At 42.7% G+C, this 22,705-nt stretch overlaps 1 protein-coding gene across 2 annotated transcripts in view; it reads right to left on the bottom strand.

Moving 5' to 3' along the window:
* Positions 1–22,705, bottom strand: part of CHN2 (chimerin 2) — a 252,977-nt gene that overhangs the window by 110,324 nt on the left and 119,948 nt on the right. The window lies entirely within an intron of this gene.

Here is a 22,705-nt window from a genome sequence, read left to right as displayed (position 1 = left end):
CTGTCCCTTATTCTCTGTGTGGCTTTGCACAGCCTCTCTGGACTCAGTTTCTAAATAAGCAAGTTAGATTAGATCATCCCAAAGCTTTCTTGCAGCTCAGTATCTAGGATTCTTCTGGATCTAGAGTCTGGGGTTTTGCATGTTCTTGATTTGAAGTCGTCTGATTCCAAAATAAGCTCTCACTGCACCACCCTGCACTGCTTGTTTTTTTTTTTTTTTTAACTTGTATTTATTTAAATATTATTGTATTTATTATCCTTTATCAAGGACTTGAGTCACTGATGGGGGATAGCTACATGAACTATGGCTCATAATGTAATTGAATTATCACAATGCTGAAAGAAATGGTGACTGGGATAGAGGCAGAAAAGCATGGGAAGATTTACATTAACTGATGCAAAGCATCTTGTTACTTGGGGAAACTGTGGTGTGTGGAAGTGAATTTGCATGTATATGCATTTATGTATGTAAATATCATAACTACAATGATGTTAATAGGGAGAACAAAAACAACAAAATGGAAATCAAAGGCCTGCAAATATAGCCCAGCTTCTCCCCAGAGAAAAGACCTGTGCAAAACTCCTCTCCCTGTTTCTTTGTAAAAGGAAGATCATGGGTGTGTAATGCTGCAAAGTCAGCCTTTCAATGAGCTGATTAGTTTTACTGCCTTTTCTTTCTCTTTTTTTCTTCTTTATTATCATTTAAGTGAGGATGTGGGTGGGATTCAGTGGGTGACGTAAAAATAAGAAATCCCCCAAATCTTATTTTAAGGGAAAAGGGCAGGTAATTAATTTTTTCAGCTTATGGGACATTCTGCTAAGCAGGAATGGTGTATTCTTAGATTTTGGCTTTAACTAGAAAAACTTGGACAGCGAGGCAGGAGAATATCCCAAGAGGTTTTCTTCCTCAAAAATCCCAATTTAAAGTAGCAAAATGAAATCTAGTCCCAGAACAGGACCTGGCATATAGTAGACACTTAACAAATACATGTTGATTGACTGACTGGTCTAGGATAGAATTTATTCACTAGACTTCTTTGATTATACGTCAGTTAACTTCTGCTTTGTGTCTTGATTCCAATTCCATCAATTGGCATTCTCACATAAATATCTACCTGTGGGATTTAAAAATGCTTTCCTCACAGGAATCCCTTGAGATAGAAAGGGCACAAGTATCATCATCGCAGGAGGATCTGTGTTCAAATCCTGCTTCTGACATATACTGACTGTATGTGATACCCCAGGAAGCTTTCTCTGATTTTAAATCCCAGACCAAGTGTCGGACAAATTGGTTCCTCTTGCCAAGCCTTAGTTTCTTCCCATGTAAACGAGGGAGTTGTTCACCCTTCCAATTCTATATGATGCTATGATGCAATATAGCTCATTTACGGGGCTTTTAGATAAGTTTTATCATCAGATTCTCACAGCAAGGTCAGTGTGACTAGTGGGTCCATTGGTACAGATGGGGGAACTATTCAGTGATGTTTGATTTCCAGCTGCCATGCTTGATGCATCTGGAGGTGGCGGTGGGGACCTTACAAGACACCTCATTTATCTTCATCATTATTAGGAGGTTTTTCCTGACATTAAGCCACATTCTAATGCCCCCTCTTTCTTTTTACCTAGCACTCTGACTTGAGCCCTCTGAGCCAAGAAGAGCTAGTGTAGCCGCCTTTCTCATGACAGTCCTTCCAATGCTTAAGTACCATGGCCCACTCCCCTCATATGCATCTTCCATATTCTGTCATATTTCCTCATCTGGAGAGTCTCTGCTTTGGGTGTTCTCCAGGTTTCTCAGTCTGTCAAAGCTCTTCCTAAAATGTGGCATTCTCTCCTATGGATAAGTTTTATTTTTTTTTTAACTTTCAGGACGCTGCCATCATCTTTCCTAGATCTATCTGACTTAGCTGATTTACATGGATGTGATCTCTGGTCTTTGGACATATGGTGATCACCTGGAGCATTTTTAGACTTGACCAATGTGGGAATATTTTTTTTATTTGACTGTGCACATTTGTTACAAGGGATATGCTTTTTTTCCTACTTCCCTTTATCCTTTCTTTTTCTCCCTCTTTGTTTTCCTTCCCTCTTTTCTTCCCTCCCTCCTTCCCTTCCTTTTCTTTATTTTTTGTTCCTTTTCTCCTTCCCTCTCTCTTTTTTTTCCAGAGGGAGGAGAAAAAAGAGAAAACAAATATTTGTTGGTTGAAAAAATAATTTAAAAGTATCTCTGGCCTCTATTTGGCTTTTTGCTTTCTCATCAATCCCCTTTCTGTGGAAAATATATGACTTCCTAGGTCGGTTAGCTGGTATTTCCATCTCTTATTATTTCCATTTTGTTTGCAAACAAAATAAAACTACTTCATATTGGATGTTATAGGAGTTGGTCAAAACAGAGAGAGTATCTATATCCTTCTACATTTTAAGAAGGTACTTAGCAAGATTATAGAGTTGTCTTTAAAAACAATACATATTTTTGACAAAATACAACACTAATTTCTACTAAAAAACATTAGAAAGCATAGGAATAAATGGAGCTTTCCCTACAATGATAAATAATAACTATCTAAAACCATCAACAAGCATTATCTATAATGAGGATAAGCTAGAAGTCTCCCTAATAAAATCAGGCATTAAGCAAGTATATCTATTATAATTACTATTAATCAATATTGTACTAGAAATATTAAAACTAGGAATTGAACAAAATTGTATTAGAATTAATTAATATTGTGCTATTGTAATAATAGATGAAAAAGAAATTAAAGGAATTAGAACAGGAAATGAAGAAACAGAACTATAACTCTTTGCAGATGATATGATGGTATACTTAGAAAATCCTAAAGAATCAACTAAAAAGCTAGTTGAAATAACTACAAACTTCCTCAAAGTTGCAAGCTATACAATAAACCCACATAAATCATAAGCATTTCTATATATTGACAATAAAGTCTAGCAGCAAGAGATAGAGAAATTCCATTTAAAACAATTGGAGACAAAAAGCATTACAGGATGTAAAAGGGATAATTGTGATTACATTAAAAAGGTTTTGCAAAAACAAAGTCAATGCAGCCAAGATTAGAAATAAAGAAAAAAAACTGCAATGTATGGAGATAGAAAGAGAATTTTCAGTAAGTTTCTCTGATAAAGGCTTCATTTCTCAAATATATAAAGTACTGAGTCAAATTTGTAAGAATATAAATTGCTCCCCATTTGAGAAATGATCAAAGGATATGAACAGTCAGTATTTAGAAAGAGAAATCAAAGTTATCCATAGTTACATACAAATGCTCTAAATCTCTACTGATTAGAGAAAAAGCAATTAAAACAACACTGAGTTATCTCATACACATCAGATTAGCTTATATAATGGGGGGGGGGGAATGAAGAATGTTGGAGGGAGTGTAAAAACACCAGGGACACCAATGCACTGTTGTTGGAGATGTAAATTGATCTAACCATTCTGGAGCAATTTGGAACTACATCCAAAAAAGGCTATAAAATTGTACATATTCTTTGACATACCACTACTAAGTTTATATCCCAAAGTGATCAAAGAAAAAGGGGAAAGGGTAATTTTTTGTGTAGTGATAAAGAATCGGAAATTGAGAGGATGCCCATCAATTGGAAAATGACTGAACAAGTTGAGGAACCTGATTATGATGGAATATTATGGTGCTATTAGAAATGACAGGAGCAATGGTGTCAGAAAAACACAGAAAGATTTTTATGAACTGATACAAAATGAAGTAAGCAGAACCAGGAGAACATTGTACACAGTAACAGCAACATTGTATCATGGACAACTGTGAATGGCTCTGCAATTTTGAGGAACCTAATGATTTAAGATAATTCCTGAAGGACTTATCATGAAAAATGCTATCCATTTCCAGAGAAAGATCTAATGGAATCTGAATACAAATCAAAGTACACTTTTTAAACTTTCTTCATTGTCTTGTTTTTGGATTTTGTTTTGTTTTGTTTGTTTTGGTTTTTTGTTTACATGTATTTGAGGGAAAAGAAAAAAAATTCATGTGATTGAGAAAATAATATTTTTAAAAATTGAAAACAATTTTTAAAAAAAGGCTCTTATCTGAGATGGTCTAAATGGTTCCCTGCCTAAAAGGGAGAAGGGGGAAAAAAACTATACTGAGGGAGCTAGGTAATATAATGAATAGAGAACTAGACTTGAAAATAGGAAGACCTGAATTCAAATCTAGCCTCAATAATGGCCCCTACCATTGAAATGAGGATCAAATGGAATATCAAATAGAAAGGCTCTTTACAAATCTTTGAATATTCCACTAATGCTAGCTACTATTGTTATAACCTATTGAGGAACATTTGACAAACTCTCTAAAACTGTAAATCTCAGGATCCTGGGAAGTGGAGCTCTGAAAGCAATCAGCTCTACAAATAATCTCTGTGATTTGGGGTAAGCCATACCATCTCTTTGGGCCTCAGTTTCCCCATCTGTAAATGAAAGGACTAGATTTGCCGATCTCCCAGATCCTATCTAGTTCCAAAGCTATAATCATATAGTTTTATTCCCAGCCTAGTTAAATCTATCCATTTATGTAGAGAAACAGAACAGATTCTCTATATTATTTCATGACCTCCCAAGAGGCATCGCAGAAAAGTGGACAGAGGGCAGGCCATGAAATCAGCAGGGCCTGGATCCAAGGTCTGCCTCAAGATAAGTGCAACTTGTATGGCCAGTGGACAGGACACACGGACTCGGACAGATTCCCCACAATCCCCTCAGACTTGCTGTTCCGCAGCAGCTGCTGGAGCTCACTCCTTGGAAGCTCCTAGTGCAGATGAAGTCTTGTATTCTCCTCGTCTTTGAGGAGAAGCCTTAACCGAGACTGACTTGAAGCCTTAGCCAGAATCCTGTCCCTGCTTTTAGCTCAGCTTTGAGACCGCCTCCCCTCACAGGCATCCATCTTCTGGCCTCTGGAGGCCATGGGCTCCCTCCCTCAGCCAGACGCCCCTCAGCGGGGCCCCCTGACTGCCACCAGAGCACTTCTGCTCCTGTCCCCACATCCAGAACCTGCAATTAGACAACGACCGCCTATCCCTGAAATCTTTGTTTTCTGCCTTATAAAAAGAATCCAGAATGACGCAGCCATTAGCCACAGCTCAGCGGAGCCAGCGCAATTACCTAAAACCCAGGGATGGCTTGACAAGCCACAGAACACAGTGGCTGGAGGAGCCTGGAAGCCCTTAGAAGAGATGGTCGGCAGAGACTTTTAACAGGAACTCACGAGCTGGGGGTCTTGGCTGTCTCTCTCCCCCACATGACAATGTTCTTAAAGGCTCCGTGTGTGTGTGCGCGCGCGTGTGCGCGTATGTATGTATATGTATGTTCGTGTGCATGTGTGTGTTTGTGTGTCTCTCTGTGTATGTTTGTATATATTTGTATACGCATGTGAGGGTGTGTACAACACACATAACTCAGGTTGCTTTTGGGTGTCATTGAGCCGACATTCTTTATTTCACACAAAGACATGAAGGCCCAGAGAGACCAAGCGACTCACCTACAGTCACACAATTTGTATTTTTTTTTGTTGTTGTTGTTGTAGGATCATAAAAGCACAGACTACCGGAGCTGAAAGAGATACTAAAGGCCTTCTAGTCTAACTCCATTTTATACATGAGGAAATGAGGGCCTAGGAAAGGGAAGGGACATTGACTTCCATTATTTTTGTGGTTGTTGTTGTTATTCAGTTGTTCAGTTATGTGTGACTCCTAATGACTCCATTTGGGTTTTCTTGGCCAAGATACTGGAGGGGTTGGCCATTTTACAGATGAGGAAACTGAGGCAAACAGGGTGAAGTGAATTGCCCAGACTCACACAGCTGGGAAGCATCTGAAGCTGGCTTTCAATCCAATCCAATCCATTGCACCACCCGCTGCCTTTACCTTCATTTTATAAATGTAAAAGTAAATCTCCTAGATGTTAAGTGATCCCAAATTGGGATTGTGCTTCACCCATTTCAGTCTATCAAAGAGAAAAACTGAGGCCCAAAGTGGAAGTAGTTCTCCAAGGTTACACCGGGAATAAGTGACCGAGAGAGGACTTGAACTCAGATCATCTCCCTGAATCTAGATTCGTCCTTTACATTTATCTCTCTGCTTACACGTTGTGTTTGTTTTGTCAGGGCCTATGATTCCATCATTACTGAAGAAAATAAAATTCTATTTATATACAGAATATTTATGGAAAACACTTCTAGCAATGGCATCATGTTAGACAACATATACCCCAAGAGAGATTTAGTTATTTATGTTAACTTTCATTTAAAAGTTTGGAACCAAACACCTAGGATCAGGTGAGTTTCTGAGTTAATCCTACCTTGGTAATGAGTTTCATGGATAAGTGCTTCCTCTGGAGTGCAAGCTTTCTGCAAACATGGACTGTTTTATTTTTTGTATTTGTATCTCCTGCAGAAGCAATGTCTGGCACATAGTAGGTGCTTAATAAACACTTACTGACTGGTGAGTACTTATTGATTTCTGATTAATGCCCAGTTGCTGATGAGGAGAACCAGAGCTGGGAGATCCAGAAAGGAAATGGATTATATATGGAGACTCAATTTTATAACCTCGTGAGTCCCTCCAGGGCACCCTGTGGCTCTAGAAATAGCAGCAGATGGAGGCAGCTGTGGATTGATGAAGAGTTCCTGGCCCGAACAAGAGCTGGGGTTGTCCCAGCAGGAGACCCAGCTATGGAATTGTGAGCTAGGTGGGCAGTGCAGAGCCGGGGCAAGGGGGCCAGCTCTACAGGCCTTCCTCCCATCGAATTGGTTTTTAACTCTTTATAATCTTAGAAATAAGACCTTTTTACTCTTTTTTTTTTTTTTTTTTTTTTTTTTTTGGTGGGAGGATCAGGGTAAGGTCAACGGAGCCTGTCCTGCACTGGATATATTGTTAGCCTGTGTGCTTGCATGTAGGTCTACACAGACCTAGATAGGAGCCAAATTCTTATGATTCCAGGGGAAACCCTGGTGGGAGCAGACCAAAAAGCACGGTTATTGAAAAGCCCCCAAGACTGAGCCTAAATTGGGGAAACCCAGAGATTTGGTTCTGGACCCGGAGGTACAGTTAGAATTACTGGCTACAAAAACCCAAACCCACATTTCTCTGTAGGCTGGAGATGCAAATTAAAACAGCCCCATGTAAACACCCAGCATGGCAGAGGAGCGCTAAGACCAAAGATGAAAAGGAGGTGGGTGTGACTGTGCAGAGACGCAGGCAAGCCCACTCCCCTGGGCCAGCTTTTCAATATGGTAACTAGGAAATAAAGACATTTTAAGCTACCTAGAAAACAGATATCTGCTGTCATCACAAAGAAAAATGAGAAGAGAACGTAACACTTGAAAACCATCAAACCTCCAGGAAAAATGGTGCTGGCGACACACGAGCGAGTAAATGCTCGGAGACACTCAACGTTCACACAAAAAGAAGCTTGTTCAAAGGCCATTAAGGGTTCTGGTTAAAAATCCTCCTGTATCATTTAGCAACCTGGAGAGCTGAGATAACTAATAACTGCAGGGAAAGACGGTACTGAAAAATGCAAGGATTCTGAGAGTTATCTTGTAGAAAATGTACTGGGAGAAAGGGAAAGAGCCAGAGACAGACAGAAAGAGACAGGAAGAGAGTGGAACACACAGACAGTGACAGAGAGACAGAGAGAGATAAAGAGAGATAGAGACAGAGAAACAGAGAGAGACACAGAGATAGAGAGAGATAAAGAGAGACAGAGAAACAGAGACACAGAGACACAGAGAGAGATAAAGAGAGAGAGACAGAGAAACAGAGAGAGACACAGACAGAGAGAAAGAAAAGGAGAGAAGAAAAAGAAGAAGAAAAATGAGGGAAGGAAATAGAAACACAGAGAGATACCCAGAGAGAATATTTAAACATCTGAAAAAACAAACACTGAATCAATCATTCTAGATAAAACTCAAAGGCTTTAAAAAAAAAAAAAACATCAAGTTTGGAAAGAATAGATAATATACTGGATAACAGAATTGGATTTTTAAAAAAGTTTTAGATAAGATGGAAAATTTAATAACAATAGATGGAAAGTATTGCTCTTAGATTCAGAAACTCAACTTTGGGGGAAAAGTGAAACATTTCCAACTCAGGAAAACTCAACTAGACAGCAATTTGTCTGAAAAAGCTCTGGGATTCTTAAGGGGCAACAAGTTCAAAATGAGTCAAGAGAATGATATGACACCCCAAAGAACTAATGCAGGTTTTGACAATACTATTAGAATCTTGCTTCAGAAGTGACAAAGATGTCTGGAGCATGACTAAGAGGCTCTATTGCGAGGCGTTTACCTCTAGTAGCTCAGAGATGGCAAGAAATCATATAATTACCAAAATATTCATAGCAAAAGGAGACTGGAAGCAAGACAGACACTCATTGCCTAGGAAATGGCTAAACTTGTGTGGTCTGTATACTAATAAAATGGAATAGATGATGCTGTTAAAAAAGATAAATTCAAAGAATTCTGAGACATAGAGAAAGGTATATGATGGAGACATCCAGAATAGAAAGGTAAAAAAGTGACTCCATCCCTGCCTACAAGGTGTTTATTCTCTACCGAAGGCACAGACAAGTATATTTTGAAGTAGGGTATGATGAAGAGAAAGGAGAGAGCTAAAATCCTGGAAAGAAAAATCCTTCAGCTGAGGGACTGATCAGGTGTCTAGCACACAGTGAGTGCTTAATCAATGCTTATTGACTTGATTTATTGATTTCACACAGAAAAAGTAGCATCTGAACGAAGCCCTGAAAAAGGAAAGGATTCTGAAAGGTGATGAGGAGGAGGCATCTTCCAGAAATAGAGAATGGTCCGTGTGAATGCATGGAGGTGGGAGATGGAAGACTGGATCTGGGAAGCAGCTCACAGCCCAGTTTGCCTAGAAACGACACGGTCCAACTCTATGTAAAACAGTGGAAAGAAAAGTGGCAAATAAGCTGCCTTTTAGGTAAGCGGAAAATTGCAAATGGGAATAAATACATTACAAGGATCATTTGGGAAGAGGAAAGGGGGTGACCTCTGATCTCTGTGCAGCTACCACTTTTAGGGTTACCATGCTGAATGGGGAGCTCCGTCTCCTTTGCTGCTTTTGGTCCGTTGCTGTGCATGTTTGCAAATGGGTTGAGATGGAGCTTTCCTTGGGAAGCTAGGTGGAAACGTGTTTTTAATCATGGTGGGACAGCCTCATCTTGAGATGGCAGTTCTGACAACCCCGGGTAATTAGCTTAATGGGCCTGGATGGGCTGAGATCCAAATGAGGAAAAATAGCAGCAGCCCAACTCCTACATTACATCCCAACAGCAAATCGCTACAGGGCCTGACACACACTGACACTGGAGTAATCACCACAGCATCTTTTCCAAGACAACCCGTGGAGCCTCCAGCCATGCTCCCCCCATACCTGACTGGCTTAATTGGGCCGGGTCCCAGCAGGGAGGTCATGGAGAACATCCAGGGGATCCCTCCTAGCGTCCAGCTTACCTGATGTTCACAGGCTCAAAGAAAGACTCCGGGGGGAATGATTCCAGTGTTCATTCCCCAGAGAATCCCAACAAGCCCATGTTCTCTCTGCATTACCATCGAGATAATCTTGATGATATTTTATTTATGTACAGAGTCTGGCTTATGGCTTATTTCATGTTATTCCCATTCACCTCCATGTTCCAGACAACTTGGATTCTCTTTGCCATTTTTCCTCCTTTTCTTCTTGTACCTCTGTCCATGGTTCCAGGTCATCCTCTACACCCAGAATTCAACCCCTCCTAACTCTGTTTCTGGGATTCAGAATTCAAAGGCCTTCAGAAATATTCAAATTCAATTCCCCCTTTATATAAATGAAGAATCTAGGAGCCCAAAGGATGGGCTCACTTACCCAAATTCTCAATGATAGTGAAAGTAAAAATTGAAGCTAAACTTGGGTCTTTTCATAGAGAAATCAGTGCTCTCTCCTACTATACTGTGCGGCCTTCCTCAATTTAATGAACACTTAATAATCCCCAAATACACTATGTCAGGTCATGGGCTATGTGCTAGACATGCAAAGATGAAAATTGGTACAGTCCCTGCCCTTCAACAGTTTATAATCTATCCCGACATAGCCAAATATGACACAAAAATGATGTTATAAGGATAAAGAAGATCAAGAAAATACTCTCATAAAGAATGGAATTAGTGAAAAAGCATTTATTAAGCACTTACTGTGGTGCCATGTTCTGGGGATGCAAACAGAAATGTGAAATGGCCTCTGTTCTGAAAAAGGGTCACATTTTAATAGAAGGAGATCATACAGATGAGAACTTTTAGAAGGGAAAGGAGGGTAGTGGAGATAACGAGTAAGGAGATGGTGTTTGAGCCGAACTTTGAAGCACAGAAGAGACTTCAATAATTGGGGCGGACTCTTTCAGGAGCAAAGTCGTAGGGTTGGGAGAGAATGTGGGACTAGGATGGGAGGTGAAGGAAGGATCATTTGGACAAAAACACAGAGTAAAGTAGATTGGTACAGAAAAGTGGAGGATATTCCAGTAGATAGTTGGAAACATGAAACTCAGAAGCTGAATTATGAGAGACGGGGAAAGGAAGAGAAAAGGGGGGAAGAGGTGGGTAAACTGATAAATGGACAGATAGATAAAGATATATAACATAGGTAGATAGATAAATGATAGAAACATGACAGACAGATGGGTGATAGAAAGATGAACAGATGATAGAAAGATAGATTAGAGATGTGTAGATAAGTAGACAGATGGATAGACGGTCAGATAAATGCAGCTATTTGCAAAGAAGAGATAGTTGAAATCACAGGGTTAGCTGAGATCCCAAGGTAGGGCAGATAATGAGTGATGAAGAGAGGGGTTAGGACGAAGAATCCAGGTCTATTTAAGATATGAAAGAAGAACCAGCAACCAAGAAAGAAGATAGAGAAAGCAGAGGAGAAGAGAATATATTCTCAGAATTCTCTCGATGGGACGAGACTGACAAAAAAATCTGTCTTTATTAGTTAGGAAGAGGTAACTTGTGGCCTCCCAGGGAGATGCCTCAGGAAGCCAGACAGCCTGAGCACAAGGAGCAGATGGATGGAGGGGAAGCAATATATCCCCTGTCTGGGGGCACAAGAAGCAGCGGACCTCTGCTTACACGGCCTCCCTGAGTGACTTTCTGGGCCTGGGTTTTCTCCTCTGCCAAACAAGGGGGCCGGAACTCCTGACCTTTAACACCCTGTGACAAGTCATCGGCCTCTTCCGATGGGGACTTTCCTGTGTCAGCATGGGACAGTGTGGGTTGCCCACACTTCCTGTTGGGGGACAGGCCGATAACGAGCATCTCATTGGTTACCGCTGCCACTTCCCTTTGGACGCTGCTTTTTCCACTCGCCTCTGCAGCCCTCCCCGCCCTCCCACTCCTCAGTATAGATCAGGCTGATGTAGGGTACACATTTGGCACAAATCATCGAAAGGCCTGTCTGCCCCACTGGCAGCTCCCAGGGTCGGATGATCCAGAGAAAGGTCCACTACGTGGCAGGCCACGAACAAGTCCCACAAGATGGGCGAGCCTGGATGAGCTGGATGCATGGTTATCGAAGGGATTACATGTCCACGGAGCTATCAGAACACCAATCAATCTACTGACAAGCATTTAACAAGCATAACAAAGTACTCTGGGTTACCCAGTCTCACTTTCAGGTATCAACAGCATGATACTTTATCATTCCCATATTTAACCTCATTATCACAAATTCTAAAATAATCTCCGGGCATGTTTGCATATTTCTTCATTAACTAAAATGATTCTGCTTATCTCAAATAATCAATAAGTAAGTTTGATGCCCCCATCCCAATTTATTAAAAATTAAAAAATATTAAGGGGAAAAGATGTTTTTCCCCCGAAGAAGTTGCTCATATCTTCTAAACTCCTAATCTTTTAGTATCAAATGTTAATGCCAGTGTTTATACAATTTGTTAATAAAGCAATCGATAATAATATGGGCATAAATAATAATTCCCAATAGTTTAGCTGTGATGAAGATTACAGTCAGAGTAACCTCAAACCATAGCTAATAATTTTTCCTTACTTCTGAAAACGCAGTCCCACCATTTGTTCACTACAGATACCAAGCAAAATCTCAAGAATTCTCTTCATTCTCTTTGGTTACAAACAATTTAATCAAGAAAGAAGACTTCCCCATTGACTTTCTGTTTTCTCCAACTTCTGTCTCAGACAGGAAAACAGTCTATCTCTAGCTTCTCTCCAACCATCACTCTGAATGCTTTTCCAAAGTGACGACAAAAATCACCATTTCTATATCATTCCATTTTTCTCTTAAAGATATAAGAACGAGTCTGTGGTCTTCTGTTTGGAAAACATAATGAAACTTGTATACTTAAAACACCTACTATGAACCAAGTATCATATTTCAGTAATGACTGGGCTCTTCTTCATATGAAGATCAAATAAGAATATGTATTTAGAGCATTTCACAAAATTTAAAGTGCAAAATAAGTATTATTATTATTATTAATAATGTCAGAAAATGTCTTAGACCCATACACAATATTGTCATGTGGGTTGACTAAGAAAGTGCAAAATAAAAAATAACAATTTCTGGTTCAGATACAGATTTGCAATTCCATTGAAACATTTCTATTCCCTCAGTGGCCCGTGGCTCATGCGTGAGAAACAACTAGCAAGATAAACACAATTGCATCAGTCTACAGACACTCATCTCCTTTTTTTTTTTTAACCATTCCAGCACCCACATGAATGGCACCCACTGCCATTCTGATAGTCCCACAATTACTCCTTCTTTAAGGGTTAAACCCTCTTTTTCCCTTCCCAGATGATACTTTCCCTCTAGAATCTGGTATTCACTTAATGACCAAACCCCTTCCCCCAAAAGGCCCCATTTCCAGCTTCCAAGGATCTCTCTGTATGTTAGGAGATTGGGCTCAGTGACCTTAGAGATGGAGAGACCAGGCTTCCGAATATCTCAGAGCTGTCCACTGCTGGGGGGCCGGGGTATGGACTCAGCACTCCCTAGCCTCTCCACCACAACACCCTGTCTCTCCATGGAAGGAGACAAACTTCCTTACAGTAAAAGCCGGCTCAAAGGGGAATGGGCTGCCGGGGAGGGGGGGTTCCCTTACTGTGACCACTTCTCAGGGGATCCTCATATAGCTATGGCCGGGCTAAAATGGCTTAACCCAGAATTGGAATACAGTAGGGGCTTAATGAATGCTTGCTGACCTGACTTGTTCTAGAGGGGTTGCACTAGAGCCCCCTCCACCTCTGTCATTCCATTCGTTACTTGCCACTTTTGCTGCTCTTCTTTCCCTTAAACTTCCAAGTCAGTAACAAACTTTTCAGGGCCACCAGGACCTGAGACAGGCGGGGACCCGGCCCTGTCAGCTGTCCTGGCTGCCCAGACTGTTGTAAACTGAACATACTTTAAATAAGCTTGCTGAACATAACACTGTAGGTGGTCAGTCGTCCTGAGATTTGTTTTGTTCTTTCATGGGCCTGTTTGTAGCATCATAATATGTTCATTATATGTTTTACTGGGTCATAATATATTTTACTGGGCGCAAATAGATTGAGCCAATAATGGCTGGTTTCAGGAGCATATTGACCATCTACTCTCTGGGATAAAGAAGGGGAATTTCTAGGGTTTTCTAGTGATTTATCATAGTAGACTATGAGGAAAGGGGACAGTTATTTATTTGTTTGTTTGCTTATTTATTTGTTTATTTATAATACACATTACTTTCGGAATCATGTTGGGAGAGAAAAATCAAAACAAAAGAGAAAAACCATGGGAGAGGAAAAAAAACAAAAAAAATGTGTTGATTTACATCCTATTTCTATAGTTCTTTTTCTGGATGCAGATGCCATTTTCTGGGACTGTCACTTATTAAGCCCCTACTATGTGCCAAGTATGGGAAATAATTATAATTATTACTAATAATAACATTTATATAGAGCTTTTAGCTTGGCTAGATACTTTATATGTATATTATCTCATGGTTCTCACAACAACCCAGTGAGGTAAATGTTATTATTATCCCCATTTTACACAAGAAGAAAATGAGACTGAAAGAGTGTAGACTCCCAAGTTTGGATCCAAACTTCTGACTCCAGATTCGGAGCTCTAACCAAGCAGCACTTTGCTGCAACATCTGTCAATATTCTGCTCCTCAGTTTTCCCCTTCATTGACCTGAGATTCAGAGCTAGAATGGACCGGCTTCCTTCAGTGCCCCAAGGTCGTGGTATGGAACCCGAAGCTCTCATGTCAAGTGGCTTGACCAATGCGAAGTGGGTAGGAAGGAGCATAACCAGGATTTTAATGGGTTTTTTCTATTGTCAATTATTTAAAAGAATTTATTAAGCACCTACTGTTTACCACCATGTGGACTAGACTCTGGAGATAGACAAAAGTGAAATAATCCTTGCCCTCAGGGAGCTTATGCCGTATTGGAGAAGAAAACAGGCTAGTCAAACAGAAACTAAAAAGAGATTTAGGTACCCGGAGGGTGGGACACAGGACGCAGTAGGAAAGAGCTCTTGAAGGTGACATTTGGGCTGAAGAAAGTTAACAATTCTAAGAGCAGAAACGAGGAAGGATACATACATCCCCAGGCTAGGAGGTGGGAGATGGAATATTCGGAGGGAGAAATAAGAATATAAACATTATACTTTCCCCCCTGGAAAACAGTCACCCTGGTTCTTGGCTCTAATGAACTATTCCGATAATCTCTCTTGGCTGGGTTTTGAGCAACAGGTGACAGTAAAAGGTAAGTCAGGAGGGCTTCTCATTCCCTAATCAGTTCCATTAAGCATCAGATTCTTTCTCCAGTCAGCTCCCAGAAGCAACCTCCAATCAGTTCAGCTCCCAGCAGGAAATACAAAACTTGACATCTTCCAGTCAGCAAGCCATAAACTCTCTTCTCAGTTCTCACTCTTTCCAAGGCACCCACTCAGTGAGGTTCTCCTTTCTCCCTTCAAGCAGTCAGAGGCAATCCTAGTTCTTAACTTTCCACCCAAACTCAATGGCACTGGCCTGTCCTCTCCTGTCTCAAAGTTCACAGTGTGAACTGACCCATCTCCATTTTAGGGTGACAAACCAATATTTCAATCAGATCTATCACAATTAGGGCACATACAAGGAACCCAGAGTTACCAGAACATTCAAGTTGTAAGGATTTCCCAGCGATCACTCTCAAAGTCTTCATCATAATCATATGGAAATGAGTCACTGGAAAACAGGACACTTTGTCCATCTTTATATTCAGCAAATATAGTTTTGCTCTGAGGGATGCTTTCTCTCAGTCCTCTGAGAACTTTTTGTTTTTCTCCCAAGTCTTTCCCTCTGAAGGGTTATTTCCTCAGCTTTCCCAGGACTGTCCATGTTTTCTGTTTCTTTCCACAAATAAAATCATTCAAATCTGAAGGGAGAGCAACATCCATCCATGCATGCATATACACACATATGAAAACATGTACATAGATATAAACATATCTGTATATATTTTAACCAACTACAAATTTATTTTGCTTTATTATTCAAATTTGTAATGGGGATTTTACTCTTCTTTCTCTTTTTAACGTGTGGGGATGAATTTGGGAGGAACAATAGACAGATTTTCATTGAAAAAATAAATTTAGTTTAAATATGTATAGCACACACACTTTTTATCCAATAAAAGGGGAGCTCCTTTAGGTCATGAGCTATTTTCACTTTTGTCTTTGTATCACTGGAAACTAGCACAGCACGCAATACTTGTTGAATAATTAATTAAATGAGACTAAAACATATAAGTGCCCTATTCACCTAAGAGAAAAACTGGCTCATCCATTTCTTCCTCCTCCAAAACTTTACTTTATAAGATTAAAGATTTATAAGATTTATATAAAGATTTATAAGATTTAAAGATTATAAGATTCTTTTCTTATAGGGCCTACAGAAAACATGAAACTGCTTAAATTATTTTTATTGTTATATTTCAATATATTTGGTTTACTATGTAATCCGTGCATTTTATTTTTTGCATTTAGCAGCGCCATTCTAAGACGTCATCTATGGGCTTTGCCCACCTTCTCAGGGGCTCCATGATTCAAAGAATCATGTCCTTGAGGAGTGTTACATAGCAGAAAGAACAACAGGCTTGGGTTCTAGACTTGGATCTCTCACTTAATAATTGCACGACACCAGGAAAGTCATGAAACTTTTCTGTGGGCCTAAATTTGCTCATCAATTAAAGTGGGATTAATAATAATAACTAGCAATTCTAGCACTTCAGACAAAGAACATGAAATATTCCCCAGTGAGACTGCAGGGAAAGCCATGGGGAAAGAGAGAACCAGACACGAACAGTCTAAGGAGACTCGGATCCTGACTGCCCAGAAGTGATAGGAGGAGGCCATCTGAGAGTCTCCTATAAACAAAAACTTATATTAACTAAATGGAAAGTTCAGTTGTTTGCATCAGTTAAAGAAGTACAAGTGTCAGCGCCCCTTAAATTTCAGTGCTCTGGGTCGAAGTCCCAGTCTCCTTACTCCAGTTAGAATTCTGTTTATCCCAAATAATAACAATAATAACTCACATTTATATGGGGTGGCTCAGAGAGCCAAGATCTAGAGTCAGGAGGAATCATCTCAGGCTTCAGATACTTAACTGACTGTATCTGGGCAGGTCATTCTGTTTGCCTCAGTTTCCACACCTGTAAAATGATCTAGAGAAGAAAATGGCCAACAGCTCCAGCATCCTTGCCAAGAAAACCTCAAAGGGGATCACAGAGTTGGACTGAATTGGACAACATCCCACCATGTATAAAGCGCCTACTATGCACCAGGCTCTGTGAGATAGGAGCATTCTGGTTATAAAGAGCTAAATGTTTTATTATTTTCTCACTTATACTTTCCTCACAACAGCCTCAGTTTCCCCATCTCTAAAATGGGAGTAATACTAGTCCCTACCTTCCAGGGTTGCTGTGAGAAAATAATACTCCTATAGAGACAAGATGCTCCAGTGTCATTTGGGCTTTTTCAGCCCGGGAGCCAACAATACTCCGAGCAACAACAGAGGGGAGAGCCTTCATGTCCCGAGGGAGGAAAGACCAAGCGTGGCCGGCCAGAAGGCCGGAGCAGCCCCAGACCCACCTCGGCTCCCTGGGGAGGAGGGGAGGTGTTTTCAGTGGGCACGTGCCAGGAGGGCAGATTTTTGCCACTTGGTGGAGAGGGTGGGGCCGGCGTGCTTAGACTTAGAGCTCTAGGGTGAAGGAAATGAATAGAAACTAGAGAGAGAGAAACGATTTGCCCAACAGAGAATTATTTATATTCCATACCCAGGCCCAGAGAATAGCTCCCCTACTGCTCTCCCAGCGCTGCCTGCCTTAAGGGGGCTCAGCACCCCTGGCTGCTGGGGGCCCCCCCTCCTGCTGCTGATGCAGTCGCTTATTTGTCTGCTTAATTGCTGCATGTGAGAGTGCTTGACTGGGGGGGGGGATGATGAAGTTGATCTTCTGTGTGTGTTCATGTACACGTGTGTGTGTGTGTGTGTGCACCCACATACATTTCTGAGATGACGTGTCCCCCAGCCCTGGAATGCTCTCACCCCCTCCCTCTAGCATCCTTCAAAGTTCAGTTCTTGAACCCCTCGTTTTTAGGAGACTGTGCTCACCCCACTCAGATTACACTGTTTCATTTGTAAACATTTTCCGTGTAATTATCCGTGTATGGGATACTTTCCCAACCCCTCACCCCAGTAAAATACTCATTCCTTGAGGACAGGAAATGTTTGTATGCCGGTACCCAGCACTAGGTGTTTAATAAATGCTTGATGAATGAATCTGTCACTAATGGATCACTTTTCATCCATGTTGTTTTAAAGGGGAAAGATAAAAAGAACGATTTTACGTATAGCAGCACTTTTGTGATAGCAAAAAAGGAATAAAGTAGATACTTTTCATTTGAGAATTGTTCAACACATTGTGTTACTTGAATGAAATGAAAGCAGTGAATTTTACGGTGTCTTCGATAAGAAATAATGAATATAAGAAGTCAGAGTAGCATAAAAAGACTATGAATTAACGCAGAAGGAAATAAGCAAAATTAGGAAAACAATATACACAAGGACTACAAAATGAAATCAAACACTAGAACTATGCTGACTAAGCTTGGCCCCAGAGAAACGGTCATCGGACACTAAAATGTTCAGTGGGAGATGTAATCATCTCAGAATCATCTAGATAGAGATTGAAACCATGGGAACAGGTGAGATCACCAAATAGAATAGCAGAGGAGGAGGAGAAAAGAGGCCCAGGACAGTCCTAGTGAACACTTACGGTTAACGGGCATGAGCTGAATAAAGATCCAGCAAGAGTCTGAAAAGATCGTTAGAAGGAAAATCGGGAGAGGGTCACCAAAATCTAGAGAAAAAAGGGTGTCAAGGAGGAGAGAGTCACCGGTAATCTAGGAAAACCCCAACTGCCAACATTGTGGTGCATCCTGGCATTGCCAGTGACCAGACTACTCTGGGGAGAGAAGCAGGGGGTAGGTGAGCAGGGACCAGACTACTCTGGGGAGAGAAGCAGGGGGTAGGTGAGCAGGGACCAGACTACTCTGGGGAGAGAAGCAGGGGACAGGTGAGCAGGGACCAGACTACTCTGGGGAGAGAAGCAGGGGGTAGGTGAGCGGGGACCAGACTACTCTGGGGAGAGAAGCAGGGATAGGTGAGCAGGGACCAGACTACTCTGGGGAGAGGAGCAGGGCGTAGGTGAGCGGGGACCAGACTACTCTGGGGAGAGAAGCAGGGGGTAGGTGAGCGGGGACCAGACTACTCTGGGGAGAGAAGCAGGGGACAGGTGAGCAGGGACCAGACTACTCTGGGGAGAGAAGCAGGGGGTAGGTGAGCGGGGACCAGACTACTCTGGGGAGAGAAGCAGGGGGTAGGTGAGCAGGGACCAGACTACTCTGGGGAGAGGAGCAGGGCGTAGGTGAGCGGGGACCAGACTACTCTGGGGAGAGAAGCAGGGGGTAGGTGAGCGGGGACCAGACTACTCTGGGGAGAGAAGCAGGGGGTAGGTGAGCGGGGACCAGACTACTCTGGGGAGAGAAGCAGGGGGTAGGTGAGCGGGGACCAGACTACTCTGGGGAGAGAAGCAGGGGGTAGGTGAGCAGGGACCAGACTACTCTGGGGAGAGAAGCAGGGATAGGTGAGCAGGGACCAGACTACTCTGGGGAGAGAAGCAGGGGACAGGTGAGCAGGGACCAGACTACTCTGGGGAGAGAAGCAGGGATAGGTGAGCAGGGACCAGACTACTCTGGGGAGAGAAGCAGGGGTAGGTGAGCAGGGACCAGACTACTCTGGGGAGAGAAGCAGGGGACAGGTGAGCAGGGACCAGACTACTCTGGGGAGAGAAGCAGGGGGTAGGTGAGCAGGGACCAGACTACTCTGGGGAGAGAAGCAGGGGGTAGGTGAGCAGGGACCAGACTACTCTGGGGAGAGAAGCAGGGGACAGGTGAGCAGGGACCAGACTACTCTGGGGAGAGGAGCAGGGGGTAGGTGAGCAGTGCCTTCTTTCTTTCAGACTACAAGAGGACCACCGACATATCTAATGAACCAACCTGGCTGTACGCAGGTACAGTGGGCTCCCCAATCCCTCTGACTTGTTTCAGTATTAGACTTCAACGGCAGGTAGAAGTCACATGGTTCTTTTGCTTGTCTCCCAGATCATCACCTCTTGTTCAAAGGTAGTTTATAAAAAGCCATCTACACCTAAAATATGTTGTCATTTTTCTGTCATGTCTGACCCTTTGTGACCCCATTTTGGCAAAGATACCAGGATGGTTTACCATTTCTTTCTCCAGCTCATTTTAAAGATAAGGAAACTGAGGCAAACAGGATGAAGTGACTTGTCCAGGATCATCAGGAAGATGAGCCTTCTGGCCCCATGCCCATCATTTCATCCGCTGTACCACCTAGCTGCCCTTTTCATTCCTTCAGAACCTTAAACAGTCACTATTTCCAGAGGACTCCCAAGGCCTCCATTGATGGGACTATCTTGTCTGTGATCTTAGTTTCTATGATTCATCCCAGAAGACAATGTTTTTAAAGCAGTAACCAGCAGACACACCCCTCGACCTGTTTCCCCTCTGAAAGCTGAGCAGAATGGCATCCTTTAATGACGTCACCTCCAATTTATCTTTTGACTTTTGTCCTTAAAACAAGGACACACCAAAAGGACCCGTCTCAAGTCTGGGGGATACTATAAAAATGCATTGTTTGCAGCAACATGATCCTTTGGATGGTTCTAATTATTTAAAATACTGGCTTTTTCCCAGTGATGGAGGACACTTATGCTGGGCTTTCAAAAGCCCGCAGATCCGATAGAGCAGCTGATTTGTCAGTGGACTAGCACCCACATAACACCCCATTTCCTGACTCCCACGCCCCTCCCTGAAGTGCTCTCCTGGCTCCCCTGCACTTCTTGGATCCCTCGCTCGGATTTCTCCTTTTGCAGGAGGACTTTCCAGTTAGCCAGACTCTTCCCTCCCCCCCTTCCTCTAAGATTACATTCTATTTACACTGTGCGTGTTGTTGAATCATTTCAATCCTACTTTACTCTTCGAGATCCCATCTGGGCTTTTCTTGGCAGAAGTGCTGGCGTGGTTTGCTGTTTCCTTCTCCAACTCATTTTACAGTTGAGGAAACTGAGACAAACAGGGGTAAGTGACGTTGCCACTGTCAGAGGCTGATTTAAACTCCGGAGGATCCATTTTCTTGATCCCAAATCTCGTGCTCCGTCTCCTGTGCCGTCCGCCTGCCAGTTAGAACAGTCATTTGTCCTCTGCCTCTTCCCACCCCAACCTCCCACTCCCATCACAACCTGCGCTCCTCATGGGGGACATAGCGCTGTCTGGGTGTGTGAAGGGGGTCCCTCGGGCGTGGGACAGAGCACTTAATAAAAGTACACTGACTGACAGATCTATCACCTGTGGGGGCGTTTCCAGGCTGCCCTTTTCTCCCCTTTCTCCTTCTGGACATCATTGCTCATTAGCAAACCCGGTTAACGGGTAAACAAAACAATAAATCACCTGAAATTCAGTTTTATTCCCTTTTGCAGCTTCGCTGAGGTTAGGTAAGGGACCAGGTGCCATGTTCCCCCTCCCCTTGCTGAGGTCATTCACCCCCTCTCTCTCTCCCTCCTGCCACGGGGCTGACTCGGTGGCCCGAGGAACCGCTCATCTTGGTTCCGGCGCTAAGATTTCAGAATTTTTCTTCAGGATGTTTTTGAACAACCAGCGATCAGCCTCGCAGAATATGTGGCCCACCCCCGGGTGCCCACCTGCAGCTGGTCGTTTTCAACCTCTGGGAAAGCCAGAAAGCAGCGAGGGAACCTGGGACTCAAGGAGGGACGAGAGCCGGGACCCAGAAGGAAAGGCCGGTCTTCCGATGGCCCCGATCAGTAAACTGGGACCCGAGAGTTTGGAAAACCCGAGTCACAGCATGTGCGGCCACATACATAGCTCCGCATGAGCCAATCGGTTCTCAATGGGAGCAGAATATTGGTGAGCTACATTTAAAACAGGACTGTCTATACGCCATCAGTCCCGCTCACGACAACCAGCCTGTATTGTTCAGTGCTTAGGTGACTCCAGACCCCTCTAAACTGACTTGGATTTGAATGCCGGCTTTGTTCTTTAAGCACACTCTCTCCCACGTACACTCACTCTCCAAAAGAAAGTCTATTAACATGCGCCCTGTGAATAATAGACAAGGCCTGAAATTCTGGTGGGAGTTTTTTCTGCCTCATATAATATGCATATCAAAAGCATGAAATTATAGAATTTCTATGAATTTAAATGACATGTCCTCGGCAATAGGCTGGTTTCTTTGCTTTTCTTTTAAAAACACATAAAAAGGATCGAAGGCTGGGGGGGTGCCTACTCAAGGTCAACTTTGGTGGCTAAAATTTAAATGTCGGGGCCCTCCCCCCAACCAAAAGTTCCTAACGGCTCCTCCAGCCTTCCCTGATTCTCGAAGTAGAAACAACCAGATGCTGGCAGGGGCCCCCACCTACCAAAAATCCTTGCCAGTCCTAAGTTATTTCCAAGAGTCGTGGAATTCTCGGCTCTCACATTTGCTCTATTTCCTGCCTCCTCTGACCTCCTGGTGCCTCATCGAGGAAACAAAGTGGGCTTCACGGGCAGAGGGCCTGGGCCTGGTAAAGTCACTGACTGCGCGGGGCCTGGCGCTCTCTGGTGAAATGGCGGTTGGGTCGGGGATCGCCCTTTCTGGTCAATGTGAGGGGCGTTAGATGGGGCCGTGTTTAAGGTCCCAAGTCTTGGGGTCTCTTGAGGCCCCAGTCTCCTCATCTCTTAGTTCATGAAACTTTTATGAAATGCTGCTAGAAGCTCATCTCTAAAAAGAGGAGAGCAGAATAATTACAAAGTTCCCCATTTCCAGTTTCAAAGGTGTAGGTGGATTAGCCAGTTCCATCAACAATATCCCCCTTACTGCAGGGTCTTGGATCCTAACATGAGATTCCGAGAGGCTTTGGGACCTTCCAAAGAGTGATTCAACTCCCCTGTTCCTAGGTAAGTGTCTGACGATGAAGCGGGTAATACACGCGGGGGCCGTCCGGGCGTGGAGGAAGGCCGGC

This window comes from Sminthopsis crassicaudata, chromosome 5 (genome assembly GCF_048593235.1).
Source record: "Sminthopsis crassicaudata isolate SCR6 chromosome 5, ASM4859323v1, whole genome shotgun sequence".
In the NCBI taxonomy this organism is placed as follows: domain Eukaryota; kingdom Metazoa; phylum Chordata; class Mammalia; order Dasyuromorphia; family Dasyuridae; genus Sminthopsis; species Sminthopsis crassicaudata.
This window is presented reverse-complemented; position numbering and strand designations above follow the sequence as displayed.